We start from the raw sequence: 20,386 nt of genomic DNA on the forward strand, positions 1-20,386 counted from the left end.
TGTACCTGCATGCCCACCTTCAATGACTGTGTGTACAACGACACCCAGGTCTCGTTGCATCTCCCCTTTTCCTAATCGGCCACCGTTCAGATAATAATCTGTTTTCCTGTTCTTGCAACCAAAGTGGATAACCTCACATTTATCCACATTAAATTGCATCTGCCATGAATTTGCCCACTCACCTAACCTATCCAAGTCTCCCTGCATCCTCCGCATCCTCCTCACAGCTAACACCACCGCCCAGCTTCGTGTCATCCGCAAACTTGGAGATGCTGCATTTTATTCCCTTGTCTATATCATTAATATATATTGTAAACAACTGGGGTCCCAGCACTGAGCCTTGCGGTACCCCACTAGTCACTGCCTGCCATTCTGAAAAGGTTCCATTTACACCCACTCTTTGCTTCCTGTCTGCCAACCAATTCTCTATCCACATCAATACCATACCCCCAATACTGTGTGCTTTAAGTTTGCACACTAAGCTCCTGTGTGGGACCTTGTCAAAAGCCTTTTGAAAATCTAAATATGCCACATCCACTGGCTCTCCCTTATCCACTCTACCAGTTACATCTTCAAAAAATTCTATAGGATTCGTCAGACATGATTTTCCTTTCACAAATCCATGCTGACTTTGTCCGATGATTTCACCTCTTTCCAAATGTGCTGTTATCATATCTTTGATAACCGACTCTAGCATTTTCCCCACCACCGATGTTAGACTAACCAGTCTATAATTCCCCAGTTTCTCTCTCCCTCCTTTTTTAAGAAGTGAGGTTACATTAGCCACCCTCCAATCCTCAGGAACTAATCCAGAATCTGAGGAGTTTTGAAAAATTATCACTAATGCATCCACTATTTCTTGGGCTACTTCCTTAAGCACTCTGGGATGCAGACCATCTGGCCCTGGGGATTTATCTGCCTTTAATCCCTTCAATTTACCTAACATCACTTCCCTACTAGCATGTATTTCCCTCAGTTCCTCCATCTCACTAGACCCTTGGTCCCTTACTATTTCCGGAAGATTATTTATGTCCTCCTTAGTGAAGACAGAACCAAAGTAGTTATTCAACTGGTCTGCCATGTCTTCGTTCCCTATGATCAATTCATCTGTTTCTGACTCTAAGGGACCTACATTCGTCTTGACCAATCTTTTTCTTTTCACATATCTATAAAAGCTTTTACAGTCAGTTTTTATGTTCCCTGCCAGCTTTCTCTCATAATCTTTTTTTCCCTTTCCTGATTAAGCCCTTTGTCCTCCTCTGCTGGTCTCTGAATTTCTCCCAGTCCTCAGGTGTGCCACTTTTTTTGCTAATTTATATGTTTCTTCTTTGGACTTGATACTATATCTAATTTCCCTTGTCAGCCATGGGTACACTACCTTCCCTGGTTTATTCTTTTGCCAAACTGGAATGAACAATTGTTGTAGTCCATCCATGTGATCCTTAAATGCTTGCCATTGCATATCCACCATCAACCCTTTAAGTATCATTTGCCAGTCTATCTTAGCTAATTTATGTCTCATACCTTCAAAGTTACCCTTCTTTAAGTTCAGAACCTTTGTTTCTGAATTAACTATGTCACTCTCCATCTTAATGAAGAATTCCACTATATTATGGTCACTCTTACCCATGGGGCCTCGCACAACAAGATTGTTAACTAACCCTTCCTCATTGCTCAATACCCAATCTAGAATGGCCTGCTCTCTAGTTGGTTCCTCAACATGTTGGTTCAGAAAACTATCCTATATACATTCCAAGAAATCCTCTTCCTCAGCACCCTTACCAATTTGGTTCACCCAATCTATATGTAGATTGAAGTCACCTGTTATAACTACTGTTCCTTTATTGCACGCATTTCTAATTTCCTGTTTAATGCCATCCCCAACCTCACTACTACTGTTAGCTGGCCTGTACACAACTCCCACCAGCGTTTTCTGCCCCTTAGTGTTATGCAGCTCTACCCATATCGATTCCACATCCTCCAGGCTAATGTCCTTCTTTTCTATTGCGTTAATCTCCTCTCTAAGCAGCAATGCTACCCCATCTCCTTTTCTTTCCTGTCTATCCCTCCTGAATATTGAATATCCCTGGATGTTGAGTTCCCATCCTTGGTCACCCTGGAGCCATGTCTCTGTGCTCCCAACTATATCATATTCATTAATAACTATCTGCACATTCAATTCATCCACCTTGTTACGAATGCTCCTCACATTGACACACAAAGCTTTCAGGCTTGTTTTTACAACACTCTTAGCCCTTATACAATTATGTTGAAAAGTGGCCCTTTTTGCTTTTTGCTCTGGATTTGCCTGCCTGCCATTTTTACTTTTCACCTTACTACTTTTTGCTTCTACCCTCATTTTACACCCCTCTGTCTCTCTGCACTTGTTCCCATCTCCCTGCCACATTAGTTTAAAGCCTCCTGAACAGCAGTAACAAATGCTCCCCCTAGGACATTGGTTCCAGTCCAGCCCAGGTCCTGTTTATACCGGTCCCACCACCCCCAGAACTGGTTCCAATGCCCCAGAAATTTGAATCCCTCCCCCTTGCACCATTTTTCAAGCCACGTATTCATCTGAAATATCCTCTTATTTCTACTCTGACTAGCACGTGGCACTGGTAGTAATCCAGAGATTATTACCTTCGTGGTCCTACTTTTTAGTTTATCTCCTAACTCCCTAAATTCACCTTGTAGGACCTCATCCCATTTTTTACCTATATCGTTAGTACCTAAGTGCACCACGACCACTGGCTGTTCACCCTCCCATTCCAGAATGTCCTGCAGCCGCTCAGAGACATCCTTGACCCTTGCACCAGGGAGGCAACATACCATCCTGGAGTCTCATTTGCGGCCGCAGAAGTTCCTATCTATTCCCCTTACAATTGAATCCCCTATCACTATAGCTCTCCCACTCCTTTTCCTTCCCTCCTGTGCTGCAGAGCCACCCATGGTGCAATGAACTCGGCTGCTGCTGCCTTCCCCTGATGAGACATCTCCCCCAACAGTATCCAAAACAGTATATCTGTTTAGGAGGGAGATGAACTCAGGGGACTCCTGCACTACATGCCTACTGCTACGCTGTCTAGTGGCCACCCCTTCCCTTTCTGCCTATGTAGCCTTTACCTGCGGTGTGGCCAACTCACTGAACGTGCTATTCATGACTTTCTCAGCATCGCGGATGCTCCAGTATGAATCCAATCGCAGCTCCAGCCACTCAAAGCGGTCTGCTGCTGGACACACTTCCTGCACACATAGTCGTCAGGGACACTGAAAGTATCCCTGATTTCCCACATGCTGCAGGATGAACAAACCACAGGGCCAATCTCAGCTGCCATGACCTACCCAATACTTGCCTCAACTTTTGAAACTTTCTCCTTTGAAAGGAACTTACCTGGCCTTACCTCACTTGGAGTGAAGTTCGTCCTCAGCCTCTGCTTGCCGAAACCTCTGGAGACAAAGCCTTCCTACTCTGTCCCCCTCTACTCGGTCGCCCGCTACGTCACCCGCTCCATCTACTGTTCTCTTTAAATACTCCCGCTGCCTCACGGTCCGACTTACATGCGCTTGCGCAATTGTGCCCCCCGTTAAACTGCTGAAGAAAAAGCTCTCTGCATAAAAAACCACTCACCACTCTCTGCATAAAAAAACTCACTCCTGTACCTCCTCCCTATGGTTCTAATGAGGAGCATGTCCTGGGTGATAAAGGTTCTTAATGATGGATGCTGTCTTTTTAAGGCATTGAACTTTAAAGATATCCTAAATGCTGGGGAGTCTGGTAGTCATGATGGAGCTGGTTGAGTCTGCAGCTCTGCAGCTTTTTCTGGTCCTGTGCAGTGACCCCTCAGTACCAGAGGGTGATGCAGGAAAGCCTTTTCCAGCATCAGAGTCAGGTTTAATATCACTGGCATATGCTGTGAACCTATTATCTTCCTCATTATATATACACAACCATCTGTGCTGATGATTTCCACAGACTTACCACGTTCTAGTGAAATAAATTCCGCTTCATTGCTGTTTTAAAGGAATGTCCATTGTATTCTGAGGCTCAGCTCTTTGGTTCTAAACTCATCCACTCTAGGAATATTTCTCTCCATATCCTCTCTATCTAGTCCTTTCAGTATCTGATATATTTCAATGAGTTACACCATCCCATTCTTCTGAACTCCAGAGAATACAGGTCCAGAGGCACCAAACACGTCTAATACAGTAGTCCTTTCATTTTCATGAACTTCCTCTGAACCCTCTCCAGTGCTGGCACATTGCTTCTTTGAGAAGGGATCTGAAACTCTCACAATATTGCATAAGACCATAGGACATAGGACAAAATTAGGCCATTTGGCCCATCGAGTCTGCTCCGCCATTCAATCATGGCTGAACCTTTGTTCCCCTCCTCAGCCTCACTCCCCATCTTTCTCCCCATAACCTTTCATGCTATGTCCAATCAAGAATCTATCAAGCTCTGCCTTAAATACACCCAATGACCTGACCTCCACAGCCTACTGTGGTCACAAATTCCACAAATTCACCACCACCTGGCTAAAGAAGTTTCTCTGCATCTCTGTTTTAAATGTATGCCCCTCTATCCTGAGGCTGTGCCCTCTTGTCCTATACTCCCTCACCATGGGAAACATCCTTTCCATAACTACTCTGTCGAGGCCTTTCAATGAGATCCCCACTCATCCTTCTAAATTCCAGTGAGTACAGATCCTAGCCATCAAACGTTCCTTATATGATAACCGTTTCATTCCCAGAATCATCCTTGTGAACCTCCTCTGAACCCTCTCCAATGTCAGCACATCTTTTCTTAGATGAGGAGCCCAAACTGTACTCAAGTTGAGGGCTCACCAGTGCCTTATAAAGCCTCAGCATCACATCCCTGCTCATCTATTCTCGACCTCTTGAAATGAATGCTAACATTGCATTTGCCTTCTTTTTTACTGACTACCTGCAAATCAACCTTTAGGGTGTTCTGCACAATGGCTCCTAAATCCTTTGCACTTCTTATATTCGGATTTTTTTCTGCATTTAGAAAATAGTCTGCACATTTGTTTTTACTACCAACATGCATGATCATGCATTTTCCAACATTGTATTTCATTTGCCTTTCTCTTGCTCATTCCCCTAATCTGTCTAAATCCTTTGCAGCCTACTCATTTCTTCAACACTACCTGCCCCTTCACCAATCTTCATTTCATCTGCAATCTTGGCAACAAAGCCATCTATTCATCATCTAAATCATTTATATACAACATAAAAAGAAGCAGTCCCAGCACCAACCCTTGCGGAATACCACTAGACACACGCAGCCAACCAAAAAAGTATCCTATTATTCCCACTCGCTGACACCTACTGATTGGCCAATGCTTTCCTGTAATACCATGGGCTCCTAACTCGGTAAGCAGCCTCATGTGTGGTAGCTTGTCAAAGACCTTCTGAAATTCTAAATATACAAAATCCACTGCATCCCCTTTATCTATCCTACATGTAATCTCCTCAAAGAACTCCAACAGGTTCATTAGGCAAGATTTTCCCTTAAGGGCAATATACTGACTTTGTCCTATCTTGTCCTAAGTCACCAAGTACTCCAGAGGGCATAGTGTTAAGGTGCTTGGAAGTAGGTACAGAGGAGACATCAGGGGTAAGTTTTTTATGCAGAGAGTGGTGAATGCATGGAATGGGCTGGTGGTGGTGGTGGTGGAGATAGAAATGATAGGATCTTTTAAGAGACTCCTGGATAGGTACATGGAGCTTAGAAAAATAGAGGGCTATGGGTAAAGCCTAGGTAGTTCTAAGGTAGGGACATGTTCAGCACAGCTTTGTGGGCTGAAGGGCCTGTATGTTTTCTATATTTTTACGTTTCTATAACCTCATCTTTAACAATCGACTCCAACAGCTTCCCAACCCCTGAGGTCAGATTAACTAGTTTATAATTTCCTTCTTGCTGCCTTCCTTCTTTCTTAAAGAGAGGAGTGACATCAGCAATTTTCTAGTTCTCTGGCACCATGCCAGAGTCCAATGATATTTGAAAGATCAGTACTAATGCCTCCACAATCTCTACCACCACCTCTTTCAAAACCCTAGTGTGCAGTTCATCTGGCACGGGTGACTTATGTACCCTTAGGTCTTTCAGCTTTTTGAGCACCTTCTGACTTGTAATAGTTACTGCACTCACTTCTCTTTCCTCACACCCTTCACCATCTGGAACACTGTTAGTGTCTTCCACAGTGAAGACTGATGCAAAATACTCATTTAGTTCATCTGCCATCTCCTTGGTCCCTGATGTTATTTCTCTAGCCTCATTTTCTAGAGGTCCTATATTCACTTCCATCTCTCTTTTATTTTTTACATACTTGAAATGGCTTTTACTATCCTCTTTGATATTGTTTGCTTGCTTGCTTTCATATTTCATATTTTCCCTCCTAATGATTTTTTAGTTGCTTTCTGTAGGGTTTTTGAAGCTTCCCAATCCTCTGACTTCCCTCTATTTTTTTCTTCATTTTTGTGCCCTCTCTTTTGCTTTTATATGAGCTTTGACTTCCCTTGTCAGCCACAATTGTACTATTTTTTGCCATTTCTGTATTCCTTCATTTTTGTTATACATCTACATTGCAGATCCCTCATTATTCCCAGAATCTTCCGACATTATTGCTCTGCTGTCATCCCTGCCGGCATCTCCTTCCTTTCACTTTGGCCAGCTCCTCTCTCATACCACTGTAATTTTGTTTGCTCCACTAAAATACTCCAGGTGTGGTCTGACTAATCCTTTATAAAATCTTGGCATTACATTGATGACAAGACACTGAAATCTCGGAATCAAAGTCTGAACTTGTCGACGCATCTACCTAAGGGAGCAGCAGATGCTCCTGCTGCACGTTCAACCTATCCCAGGTCCCACCAACCTTGGAGAACTCACTGACCTGGAGAGGCCACTGGCCCTCATCCTTGCTGGTTTTCGTCCACAGCATTTGCTAGTACAACATCCATCCATGGATGCCCTGTTCTGCATCTTATTGTTGCTGGCCTTCGAATATACACTGTAGTGGATGAAGTGGAAGCTTAGATTCTGACTTGACCTCTAACTCCTCTACGTGCCCATTGCTAAACGCTAATCTGAGCTATAACTCCCCCACATCCCTGTCCCCAAACCCTAATCTGACCTCCAGTTCCCCACATCTCTGTCCCTAAACCATAATCAGACCTCTAACTCCCCATATCCCCGTACCTAAACCCTAACTTGAGCTCTAACTCTCCCACATCCCTATCACTAAACTATAACCAGACCCTTTGATGGATTATCACTTTCTGGGTCACAAGAGGCTTATTGCTAAATTCAGCTTTCTAGCACAGTGGCATGACCTTTTCAAAGGGTCAGAGTTGTTGGCGACAAAGTTAAACATCTTAGAAATATTCGTTGTTCAGTTTTTGTTGTAGGCAAGAACCAGTCCTTAATACTCATTGCAAGAAGTAGTCAGTTTGAAGTTAAAAACACAGCATTGCAAACAACAATGTTACATGATACAAGCTACAAATCCAGACAGGGGTTTGGCTGCTGAAAAACATGGTTTGTGAAGTGAAGTGACCATGAAACACCTTGTCTGCATTAGCCAAGTACAAGCCAATGGGATTATGTCACTTTGCACAGTAGACATGGTTACAAATAGGGATGTTTGTATACTCAGAGAGTTAACTCTCACAGTACTAATTGTGAGCATTTGGGATCTCTATTGCCAGAAGCTTTTAGACCATCTGCCTGAATTACTTTGCCCCAGCAAAGGTATCTGGAAACCATCACACGCAGATGGTGTCATCTAATACAAATCAGTATAAATATTGGAACGCATTATCGATTGTTAAGAATGGTAAGGAGAATGAAGGAACTAGAATTCATTCCTCAACCTTTGCTTTTGGTGACAGATGACTCATTCATCTGAGATTTGTTGTTATATTCTGTTGGTTTGTAACAATTGTACCTGTGTTTGGAAATCCTTCATAGTTTATAAATCTGTGAGTGTTAAATGTGTGTTAAGAACTACCTGCCAAAATTTAAATGTGCATTAATAAAAATAAATTTATCTATGTTTAAACTACTTTGTCAGCTGGAAGTATCTTCTGTTTGGTGGGGAGGGGGAATCCACCACTCAAGCAGTGGGTCTTGGCAGCTGAACCTCATCACAGAGACCGGACAGTAAGCTAGTCCTCGAAGAGTAGGTGGATACAGCAAAACCTCCTTATAGTGAGGCTACCCAGGGAGATCTATCAGATAGAGCTTAAAAACTTCCTTAGAATTTAAGGCTTTGCTGACAGGGAACCCAACAATGTCACAACTCCAAACACACCTCTCTGTCCCCAAAGCCATCCCTCCAAACATAAAAAATGAGGAATAGTGTACCTTGGAGCTGCTTGAACCACATTATCTGACAGCTCATTCCATATGCTCACCACCCACTGGATGAAGAAGTTGTCCAATATCTTTTTTAAATCTTTCTCCTCTCGGCTTAAAACTTTGCCTCTAATTGTTAGTTCCTAACTCTGGCTGTGTATATCAGAATCAGATTCATTATCACTGATATATATGTAGATTACATTAAGATTGTACTGGACAGCCAGGAAGACTACCAGAGCTTGCAGTGGGATCTGGACCAGCTGAAAAAATGGGCTAGAATTTGGCAGATGGAATTTAATGCAGACAAGCGCAAGGTACTGCAGTTCGGTAGGACCCAGAGGTCTAACAGCATGAATGGCAGGGCATACGGAGTGCTGTAGAACAGAGATCAGGGAATACAGGTCCATAGTTCATTGAAATAGGCAGACAGGTAGATAGGGTTGTAATGAGCCTGTAGATATTGTTACGTACCCGTGGGTGTCTTATACCTGTCACTTGACCATGATGTAATTGAAGTTATGCTGGACATAAGATAATGGTCTTGTGATATGGAAGTGACATCATTTTCTCACCAGTGAGAGGTCATTGGATAGTTTTTTCAACCACGTATAAAAGTAGAACCCCACCCTGTGACGTGGGCAGTTCGTGGCTGAATTTGCTACTGACTCCATGCTGCTGCGTATTCCGATATTATGATGCAGTTTCGTATAAAAGTGGAGTTTTATTTTCTGCCTTAAGTCTCAAAGGTTATTGCTGGCAGTTTCACTATAATACTGCCAGTAAAGTCAGTGGAGAGTGAAGATTCGTCGGAATTCGGACATACTGAAAGATTTGGAAAGTTAATGTTGACGGTGAAACAGATTCGACCTTTGTTTAATCTTTGCACGAGTAAGTAGTAACTTGTGTCTGTGATAATTCCTGCTTTGTCACTAAAAAAAGAGCAGAGAGTTGGATACAAAGTTTTGCTGTTTATTTCCTTCGATCGTAAATCCTCTGGGAAAAGCATACTGCAGCTAAGATCAGCAGTAACGCGACGAAAGAGAATTTAACACCTTTCAAGAAGTCTCTCCTTTTAACTGACTGTGTAAAACTTTGGACCTTCGCATTACTACTTTAAGAACTGTTTTTGCATTACCGCTTTAAGTACTGTTCGAGCTGCCGTATCGCAGCTGGCTTCCGGTTACGTTAGTCGTTTGTTTACTTGTGGGTTTTTACTGTGTTTAATAAGTATTTTATTTCTTATAAAAAACCTGCCTCAATTATCTATTCATTGTTGCTGATTTGTAACAATATTAAGAAAGAGGATGTGCTGGAGCTTTTGGAAAGTTGGATAAGTCGCTGGGACTGAACGAGATGTACCCCAGGCTACTGTGGAAGACAAGGGAGGAGATTGCTGAGCCTCTGGTGATGATCTTTGCATCATCAACGGGGACGGGAGAGCAACTTAATCTCCTGTGCTCCAAGGAAGGAAGTCATAGCCTGCCTATTCTTTCTCTATAACACAGTCCCCGACTTTGGGCTTTAGACCATAAGACCACAAGACATTGGAGCAAAATGAGGCCATTCAGCTCATTGAGTCTGCTTCTCCATTTGATCATGGTTGATTTGTTTTCCCTCTCAACCCCATTCTCCTGCCTTCTCCCCATAATCTTTGACACCTTTTCTATTGAAGAACCTATCAGCCTCCACTTTAAATATGCGCAGTGACTTGGCCTCCACAACCGTCTGTGGTAATGAACTGCAGATTCATCACCCTCTGGCTAAAGAAATTCCTGCTCATCTCTGTTCTAAAGGGATGAGTTCTGAGGCTGTGCCCTCTGGTCCTAGTATCAGCCACTGCGGAGAACATCTTCCCCACATCCACTCAAGACCTCTCAATATTCATTAAGTTTCAATAAGATCCGCTTCTCACCCTCCCCCTATATTCTTATCAACTCCAGTAAGTACAGCCACAGAGGCAACAAATGCTCTTCGTATGTTAACCCCATCATTCCCTGGAAACATTCTCTTGTATCTCCTTTGGACCCTCTCCAATGCCAGCACATCATTTCTTAGATATGGAGCATGGGACCCAAACCTGCTCACAATACTCCAAAACCCATTCTTCTAAACTCCGGTGACCCAGAACCATCGAACACTTTGAACAAGAAAATGTGTGTGCAGAATGAGGCTCCAGTAATTAGTGGTGCCATCCCCAAAAAGAAACGCTGTTTCTGATGGACTTTAAAAAGCAAGGACAGAAGTAGATGTTGATATTTAGATACCTCTTGTATCACTGCCTGTGACATTCGCTAAAGCTTTACCTAACCTGGGACTGAAACCCATCACCTTGAATTTAAAAGCAACATGAAGTGCTGACTAAGCTAGCTCGACATCGATTTTCCCCAGACAATCATCACATGTAAAATGTCAAGAAGACATCATTTTCCCCTTTGTCTGGAAAGCTGCTTGTTCTCTTTGAAAGCTTTTAGAAGAGTGACAATAAATCACCGTGGTGTTTGTTGCTTCTGGCTGACAAGCAGCAGGGAACATCTGTCTGTAATGCTGAACATCTTTGTTCAGTTGGCTTCTCTAAAAGTGGCACAATTGCATGTTAGTGCCGCACTGTGTCAGAACAGACCAGAGCCAGCATTCATGCAGAATGGATATACACTCAGCGGCCACTTTATTAGATACCTCCCTCTCCTAATAAAGTGGCCACTGAGTGTATGTTAATGGTCTTCTGCTGCTGGAGCCCATCCACTTCAAGGTTCGACATGTTGTGCACTCAGAGATGTTTTTCTGCACTCCATTCAGTAACAAGTAGTTGTTTGAGTTACTGTCGCCTTCCTGTCAACTTAAACCAGCCTGACCATTCTCCTCCGACCTCTCTCATTAACCAAGTTTTTTTACCCACGCAATTACTGTTCAGTGGATTTTTTTTTTGCTTTTTTTCTCCATTCCCTGTAAAATCTAGAGACTTTTGTGTGCATGAAAATCCATAAAGAGGTCAGCAGTCTCTCAGATACTTAGACTGCCCCATCTTGCTTCAACAATGATTATAATTGAAGTCTCTTAGATCACATTTCTTCCTCATTCTGATGCCTGGTCTATGCAACAACTGAAACGTTTGACCATATCTGCATGCTGTTACGTTCAGTTGCTGCCACGTGATTGGCTGATTAGATATTTGCATCAATGAGCAGGTGTGCAGGTGTACCTAATAAAGTGGCCACTGAGTGTAGTTTGTGGTGCAGTGTCTCTTGTCCAAACTCTTGGCACCATTTGCAGGAAGTGGGAATGACTTTGGATCACAAGGTCCTACTGCTTGTGTGGGGTTTTAAGAGGAGAGACCAGGTCATGTAATCACAAGGGACTCTGCAGATGCTGGAAATCCAGAGCAACAAATGCAAATATTGGAGGGACTCAGCAGGTCAGGCAGCAACTATGGAGGGGAATAAACAGTCAACATCCTGTGGTACGACTCTTTATCAGGAAGGTTTGTCCAGTCCTGATGAAGGGCCTCGGCACGAAACATTGACAGTTTGTTCCAAAACCAGAGAAGGAAGTGTAGGGGAAGGCACTCCTTTGGTATAAAGTGAGTGGGAAAGGTGATAAAACCATCTTGTCAAATAGCTAGACCTCCAAAATGCCAACAGACTGTGCAAATACAAAAAGAAAGAAATAATAACAATAAGCACAAGAACATCTTCAGATGCTGAAAATCCAAAGCAACACACACAAAATGCTGGAGGAGCTCAACAGGTCAGGACTGGAAATGGAGGGAGAAGTGAAAGAATCAAAATGGAAAGTGATAGGTGAAACCAGGTGGATGGGGAATGGGGGAAGTAAGAAGCTGAAGGGTGATAGGTGGGAAAGGTAAAGGGCAGGAGAAGAAGGAATCTGACAGAAGAGGAGAGTGGCCCATGGGAGAAAGAGAAGGAGGAGCAGCACTGGGGGAAGCTCCCTCCCTTTACCATCCTGGTCATAGGTCTTGACCCAAATGTTGATTGTTTATTCATCTCCACAGACGCTGCCTGACCTGCTGAGTTCCTCCAGCATTCTGTGTGAGTTGCTCCAGGTCACATAATTACTGAGCACTACAAAGGGATACCTACAACCACCAGAGTTAAATACAAATCTAAAATAATAACAAAAATAGTCTGAAATCAGCTCAGCACAGTCTAAATCTGTGTACCATATGTTGCAGTTTCTATCCAAAAAGTAAGGGTGAATTTTACCTGGGATTCTTTCCAGATTATGTGAAGATGTCCTAGTAACAAGCCAACAAGCTCTCACAAACAACAATGTGGTCATGACAAGATCATCAGCTGTATCCTTACAGTTCAGGATTTAAGATTACAAGGTTAAAGATTGTTTAATGTCATTTCCATTACACAAATGTAAAGGAAAATGTAATAATTCTTACTCCGAATCTGATGCGACACAAATAAAAAACACAATAAGGAACACAATAATAACAGAGCACAATAAATATAAATGCAAAAGATGGTTTATATACATAGATTGATTGTATGTCCATAGAGTGACAGTAAGCACAGGAGTGTCTGTGCATAAGGTGACTGGCAGGAAATAATAAAGTAGTGGTGGTTGGGGGTGTGGAGGGGTGGGTTAGTGGGTGGAGGTGTTGATCAGCCTTATTGCTTGGGGAAAGTAACTGTTTTTCAGTCTGATGGTCCTGGCATGGATGTGACATAGCCTCCTCCCTGATGGAAAGGGATAATCTGGAATAATTTTGGTTTGGTCCAGGCAGAGTAGTGGCACAGTCCAGTCCATCAGTGAAATGGTCCGACACACCAGTGACAGAGTACAGAAGCCCAAGGATCCATAGCACCAGGTTCAGAACATCAGCTTTCCAACAGCTATCAGGTTGTTGAACCGACCTGCACAAGCCTGACTCTACCTCAGTAACGGAACACTAGCGGCCACCTCTTGTATGAACTTGTCTTCGATCATGTCTTTCATTTTTTTCTTAAGATATCCTATGTATTTATATCTATTGAGTTTTTTTATTATTGTGTTCTTTATCATAGTGTGTTTTTTATATGCCACAACAAATCCAGAGTAACAATTATTTCATTGTTCTTTACACCTGCGTGCTGGAAATGACATTAAGTTCTTCTGAATCCTGAATCTTGAATTTTGTACTGTGTTGCTTTTACATATTCTTTTTTTATACAGTATCTTCTATTTTTTTACACAGATACAGTGCAGAACAAGCCCTTCCGGCCTAATGAGCTGCACTGCCCAGTAACATACCTATTTAATCCTCGCCTAATTATGGGACAATTTACAATGACCACTTAACCTATTAATCGTTACATCTTTGGATTGTGGGAGGAAACCAGAGCACCTGGAGAAAACCCGCGCACGTACGGGAAGAACGTTCAAAGTACAAATTTCAAAATACTTTTAATATCAAACTATGTATAAATTATACAACCTTGAGATTTGTCTGATTACAGGCAGCCACAAAACAAGAAACCTGAAAAAACATTTTAAAAATACCGACAATCACCCAATGTGCAGAGAGAGAGAGAGAGAGAGAGAGAGATAAAAACATACATTATAAGACTATAAGACAAAAAAGCAGAAGTCGGCCAGCAAACATTGTGGAGCAGCACTGGCCCATCCCTTGCCTCTGGCCCTAACACCTTGCCTTTTAAGTCCATCTGGCCTGGCATTTAAATCGTTCGTACATCAGTTTCTTCCCTCCACTAGGATCTGAGCCCTGTTGCATCAATACACTCTGGGCTTGGACCTGGACCCAGCCACTATGTTCTGGCCTGTACCACACCTTTCCAAACTGGCCCAGTGATTAGATTGATCTAACCTTGCTCACAATTTAGGTGGACGTTCTCCGCCGCTCTGACTTTTCTCTGTTTCACACACCCCGACCACTTCTCCTCGAACATGCCATGCTGCAGCTTTACATCACACTAGCGCACCTTGACCACTGAATCAGCCTCATCTTCGCTTGCTTTTTCATTGTTTTCAGTAATAATTTACCACAATTTACCACAGAAAAATGTTATTAATAATGTAGTTGTATTTCTTGCTTTATGAACTACCACTAAGTCGTCACCTGTCTTCAGTAGCGCCATTTTAATCTTGAAGATTTAAATCTACAAATCTCTGGTGAGACTGCACTTAGAGTATTGTGTTCAATTCTGGTCACCTCATAATGGGAAGGATGTGAAAGCTATGGAGAGGGTGCAGAGGAGATTTACCAGGATGTTGCCTGAATTGGAGAACAAGTCATATGAAGCAAGGTTAGCAGAGCTGGGACTTTTCTCTTTGGAGTGTAGAAGAATGAGAGGGGACTTGATAGAGGTCTACAAGATTATGAGAGGTAAAGATAGGGTGGATAGTCAGTATCTGTTTCCCAGGGCACCAATAGCAAACACCAGAGGGCATATGTACAAAATTAAGGGAGGGAAGTTTAGGGGAGACATCAGGGGTAAGTTTTTTATACAGAAGGTTGTGAGTGCCTGGAATGACTTGCCAGGGATGGTGGTGGAGGCTAAAACATTAGGGGTATTTAAGAGCCTCTTGGACAGGCACACGGATAAAAGAATAATGGAAGGTTTTGGGGTAGTGTGGGTTTAGTACTTTTTTTTAAGGATTATATGGGTTGGCACAACATGGAGGGCTGAAGGGCCTGTACTGTGCTGTAGTGTTCTATGGTTCTATGGTTCTTATAGAGGACAATGGGATTGAACTTTGAACTCCAATGCCACAAGTTGTAATTGTGTTGGCTAACCACTCCACGACTATGGTGCCTTATAAATACTGTAACTTATTTTCTACAAGTTGTCTGTACCTATGTCCCTAAGGTGCTGCTGCAAGCGAGGTTTTCATTGTACCTGTACCAGACCGTATTTGTGCACAGGACAATAAACTTGTCCTGAATTCCCTTTTATGAACTTGACTGTAACACAATCCAGTATTGATAAGTACAACACACACAAAGTGCTGGTTGAGCAGTACACATGGAGTGCTGCAGGAACTCAGCAGGTCAGGCAGCATCCACAGAGAGGAATAAATAATCAATTTTTCAGGCTCAAACACTTCATTGTATTTCTTCCTTTCCTTCTCCTAGCTTCTTAGTCTGACTTCTTTCCCTTCCTTTCCAGTCCTGATGAATGGTCTTGATCCAAAATGTTGACTATTTCTTCCATCCTTAGATGCTGCCTAACCTGCTGAACTCATCCAGCACATTGTGTGTATTGCTCTAGATTTCCAGCAGCTGCAGTACCTCTTGTGTCAAAGACCAGCCTGGGGCCAGTAAAGGTGGTACGAATGCTTAAGACTGATGAACAAGAAACGATTTTATGTCCTGGATCAATACTATTAAGTAAGGGGATCATGGATGCCAGGTTGGGAACCCCCGGTTTAGAGAGATACAGGCCAAAAAATGGTCATTCCTGCAGCTGGCTGTAAAGAGTTTGTACACTCTCCCTGTAACTGCATGGGTTTCCTCAGGGTGCTTCGTAGAGGTTAGCACATCCAGCTGTAAGATTGGGATTGAATTCCTGTCATTATTTGTCAGGAGTTTGTATGTTCTCCACATGACTGCTCCAGTCTCCTCCCACATTCCAAAGACTTATCCATTAGGGTTAGCAAATTGTCGGCATGATTTGATCTGATGCAAATGACACTTTTCACCTGATGCTTTGATGTATGTGTGAGAAATAAAGCTAATCCTTAGTCTTTAAAATGGGACTGGATAAATTAGCTGACTGGGACAGCATGATTGTGTAGGGTTCAATGGCCTGTTTCCATGATATGCAGCTCCATGAATTTAAATGGCGACATCAAGAATTGGATGAGCAAGGAGAGAAAAAAAAATAGTGAGCCATAAACACAAGAGATTCGGCAGATGCTGGAAATCCAGAGTAACACATACAAAATGCTGGAGGAAATGAGTGAAAGTCAACATTTCGGGTTGAGACGCTTCACTTCCATAGATGCTGCCTGACTAGATGAGCTCCTCCAGCACTTTGTGTGAGTTTCAAAATTAGTGAGGTAGTGTTTATGGGTTCATTGACCATTCAGAAATTTGATGATGGAGGGGAAGAAGCTGTTCCTAAAAAGTTGAGTGTGAGTCTTCATGCTCCTGTACCTCCTCCCTGATGGTAGGTTTTGTTTGAGGACTCCCCTACTTTGTACTCTGATGAGATTGCAATGTAAATATATGTTGATGTTGTAATGGAGGGGCATGTGTGGCGGTCAAGTAGTGATGAGCAACGTTCCCTCAAAGGTGTGCACATGCACATCTTTTGCTATTAGCACACAAAGAAATTTAAACTACGTACAAAAGGTTGTCATCCTCTAGCTCATTGGCATGTTAAGTATATTTCACGATTGTACACATTCACAATTCCTTTTCCGGTTAAATCTGAGGGGGACCAATATCCTAACGGGCAGGTTTTCTGGAGCTGTTCGGAGTAGTTTAAACCTGTTGGCAGGGGGATGGGAACCAGTATGATAGAGCTGAGGATGAACCATCAGGTTTACAAGTAGATGATGTAGTATGTAAATCACAGGACAAAATTCACGAAGGCGAAAAATGCAGGACTGAAGGTGCTATATTTAAATGCACATAGCATTCCTTTGTGAATTTTGCCTCTGTGGTCTGTGGTACAGCTTAACTACTTGCTCTGTCTGCAGTTGTACCCAATGATTCCTTACATTCATATTAAGGATGAACTCGTGGTGCAATTAGAGATTAATCGGTATGATGTTATGGGCCTCATCGAGTTGTGGCTGAAAGTTGTGAGTTTAACATCTAAGGATTTACTTTGGATAGAAAGGACAGGCAGGAAGGCATAGGCATTGGTGTGGCTGTACTGGTAAGAGATGGAATTACACCTTTAGAAAGAGGTGACCTAGGCTCAAAGAATGTTGAATCTTTGTGGGTGGAATTAAGAGACTGCAAGGGCAAAAAAATATTATGGGAATTATATATAGGCCGCCGAATAGTAGCCTAGATGTGGGGTTGAGATTGTAAAGGGAGCTGGAAAGGGCACGTAATAAGGGTAACATCACAATTGTAATGGGGGACTTCAATACGCAAGGGGATTGGGAAAATCAAGTTGGCGTCGGATTGCAGGAGATGGAATTTGTTGAATGCCTATGAGATTGGCTTTTTAGAGCAGCCTGTGCTTGAGCCTACTCAGTGAAGGGCTATCCTAGATTGGGTGTAATGTAATAACCCAAATGTTATTAGTCAGCTTAACGTTAAGGAACTCTTAGGAGGCAGTGATCATGATATGATTGAATTCATACTACACTTTGAGAGGGAGAAGCATAACACACATGTATCGGTATTGCAATGGAATAAAGGGAATTACAGAGGCATGAGAGAGGAGCTTGCCCAGGTGGATTGGAGGAGGATGCAGATGGAGATGACGGCAGAGGAAAGGTGGCTGATGTTTCTGGGAATAGTTCACAAGGCAAAGGATAGATAAATCCCACAGAAGAAGAAAGTTCACAATGGCAGGGGAAGGCAACCGTGACTGTCAAGGGAACATAAGGACAGCAAGGAAAGGGCATATTAGGGAGCAAAAGTGAGTGGGAAGTTGGATAATTGGGAAGCTTTTAAAATCCAACAAAAGGCAACTAAAAAAGCTATAAGAAGGGAAAAGATGAAATATGAGTGCAAACTAGCCAATAATATAAAGCAAAATACTAAAAGCTTTTTTCAGTTAAACAATAAAAGGGAATTGAGAGTTGATATTGAGCCACTGGAAAAGGTGCTGGTGAAGTAGTAATGAGGGACAAAGAAATGGCAGATGAACTTATTATTCTCACTGTATAGCATCCCAGGGACCGGGCCAACTAAACATGATACTGTGCCTGAATCATTGCTCACAAGGCTCAGCGGGCAGAAGATACAAATGCCTGAAAGCACATACCACAATATTCAAGGACAGCTTCTAACCCACCGTTATCAGACTATTGAATGGACCTCCCGAATGATAAAATGGACACTGGACCTCAGCATCTATCTCACTATGATTTGGCACTTTAACATTTCCCTGTACTGCATATTCTCTGTAGCTGTTACACTTTATTCTGCATTGTCATTGTTTTACCTTGTTCTACCTCACCGCACAGTAATGATCTGATCTGAATGAACAGGATGCAAGACAAGTCTTTCGCTGCATCTTGTTACATGTGAGAATAATAAACCAATTCCAATACCAGTCAATGGAGACACAAGTAAGTCAGGAACCTGGAGTGAAAAGTGATTGTAAAGCGGCAGTGGCCAGTGTTGGGTGCCATTCCCAGCACTTGGGTTGAGCATGATCTGTGGGGGGGGGGGGTGGTGGAAAAAGAATCTCAATCTATTGTTAAGATTCCTCTTCCCCCATAGATGCTGCTCGATTGGCTGAGCTCCTCCAGCATTTTGCTTGTTGTTCTTGGAGATCAGTAGATAATGACAAAAATGTGCTTTATTTGTCACATGTACACTGAAACATGTAAATATACAATGAAATGCATCAACAACCAACACAGTCCAAGGATGTGCTGGAACATCCCTGTGTCCAATGCCAACAGAACATGCCTTTAACTTACTAACCCTCGTCTGGACGTCTTTGCAAAGTGGGAGGAAACTGGAGCACTTGGAGGAAACCTATGCAGTCATGGGGAGAATGTATAAACTCCTTATGGACAGTGGCAGGAATTGAATCTGGGTCACTGGTGCTGTAAAGCGAAATGTTGGCCGCTACACTACCGCGCCTCCTGGTAGTCCTTTCATAGAGGACAGAAACAGGCCCAGAAGCCAAAGATGTACATACCAACCATCCAGACTAATCCCATGGGGAAGCACAGTAGCATATTGATTAGCACAACACTTCACAGTACCACCGACCCAGTTTCAATTCCAGTGCCGTCTATAAGGAATTTTTACTTTCTCCCTATGGAATGTGTATGTTTCCTCCGGGTGTTCCAGTTTCTTCCCATAGTCCAAAGACGTTCGGTCAGTAGGTTAATCGGTCATTGTAAATTGTCCTGTGATTAGGCTAGAATTAAATTAGGGTGTTGCTGGGCTTCGTGACTCAAAGGGCCAGAAGGGCCTGCTCTGTGCTGTACCTCAAATAATAAATATATTTACCAGGACTTCGATTGGATCCTTCATTGTCATGGCGATTCAAATGCTCACCATGAAAGTTTTCATATTTCATGCTTCTGCTTACAGGCAGTGCATTCCAGGTTGTGACCGCGTCCCACATGAAGCTAGTAGTTAGTAGGTTAATTGGTCATTGTAAATTGTCCTATGATTAGGCTAAGGTTAAATATGTAGGTTGCTGGGCAGTGTGGCTCATTGGGCTGGAAGGGCCTGTTCCACACTGTATCTCCAACTGAAATAAAATGAAGAAAATTCATCCTCAAATTGTCACCACCACCCTTACTTCTCATATTGGATTTGGTCTGCTCTTTCTGATTTTTATAAATGACGCATCAGGAAGTGGAAGCTTGCAGACAGCATGAAGATGGCGGTAGTGTGGACAGTGTCAAAAGCTGTCATACAGGGCATTGATTGGATGCAGAGCTGGGCTAAGAAGTGGCGGCTGGAGTTAAATCTGGAAAAGTATCAAGTGAAAGGTCAAACCTGAAGGTAGAGTACACGGTGAATAATGGGATTCTTAATTGTGTGAAGGAAAAGAGATCATTGGGTTCACATTCATACGTTCCCTCAAATTTGCCGCACTATTGAGGCATATGGTGTTTTGTCCTTCATTAGTCAGGGCATTGGTTTCAAGAACTGCAAAGTAACATTGCAGCTCTATAAAACTCTGGTTAGACCACACTTGGAATATTATGTTCAGTTCCAATGCCTCATGTGGAGGCATGAGAAAGGATACAGAACAGATGACAGAATGAGGGTAGATGGAGCGAACTAGTGCTTTCCTCTTTGGAGCAAAGGAGGATAAGTGGTGAGCTGATAAAGTTTTCAAGAAAATAAGAGGAATTTTGATGTAGAGTAGACAG

This window comes from Hypanus sabinus, chromosome 11 (genome assembly GCF_030144855.1).
Source record: "Hypanus sabinus isolate sHypSab1 chromosome 11, sHypSab1.hap1, whole genome shotgun sequence".
NCBI classification, from domain to species: domain Eukaryota; kingdom Metazoa; phylum Chordata; class Chondrichthyes; order Myliobatiformes; family Dasyatidae; genus Hypanus; species Hypanus sabinus.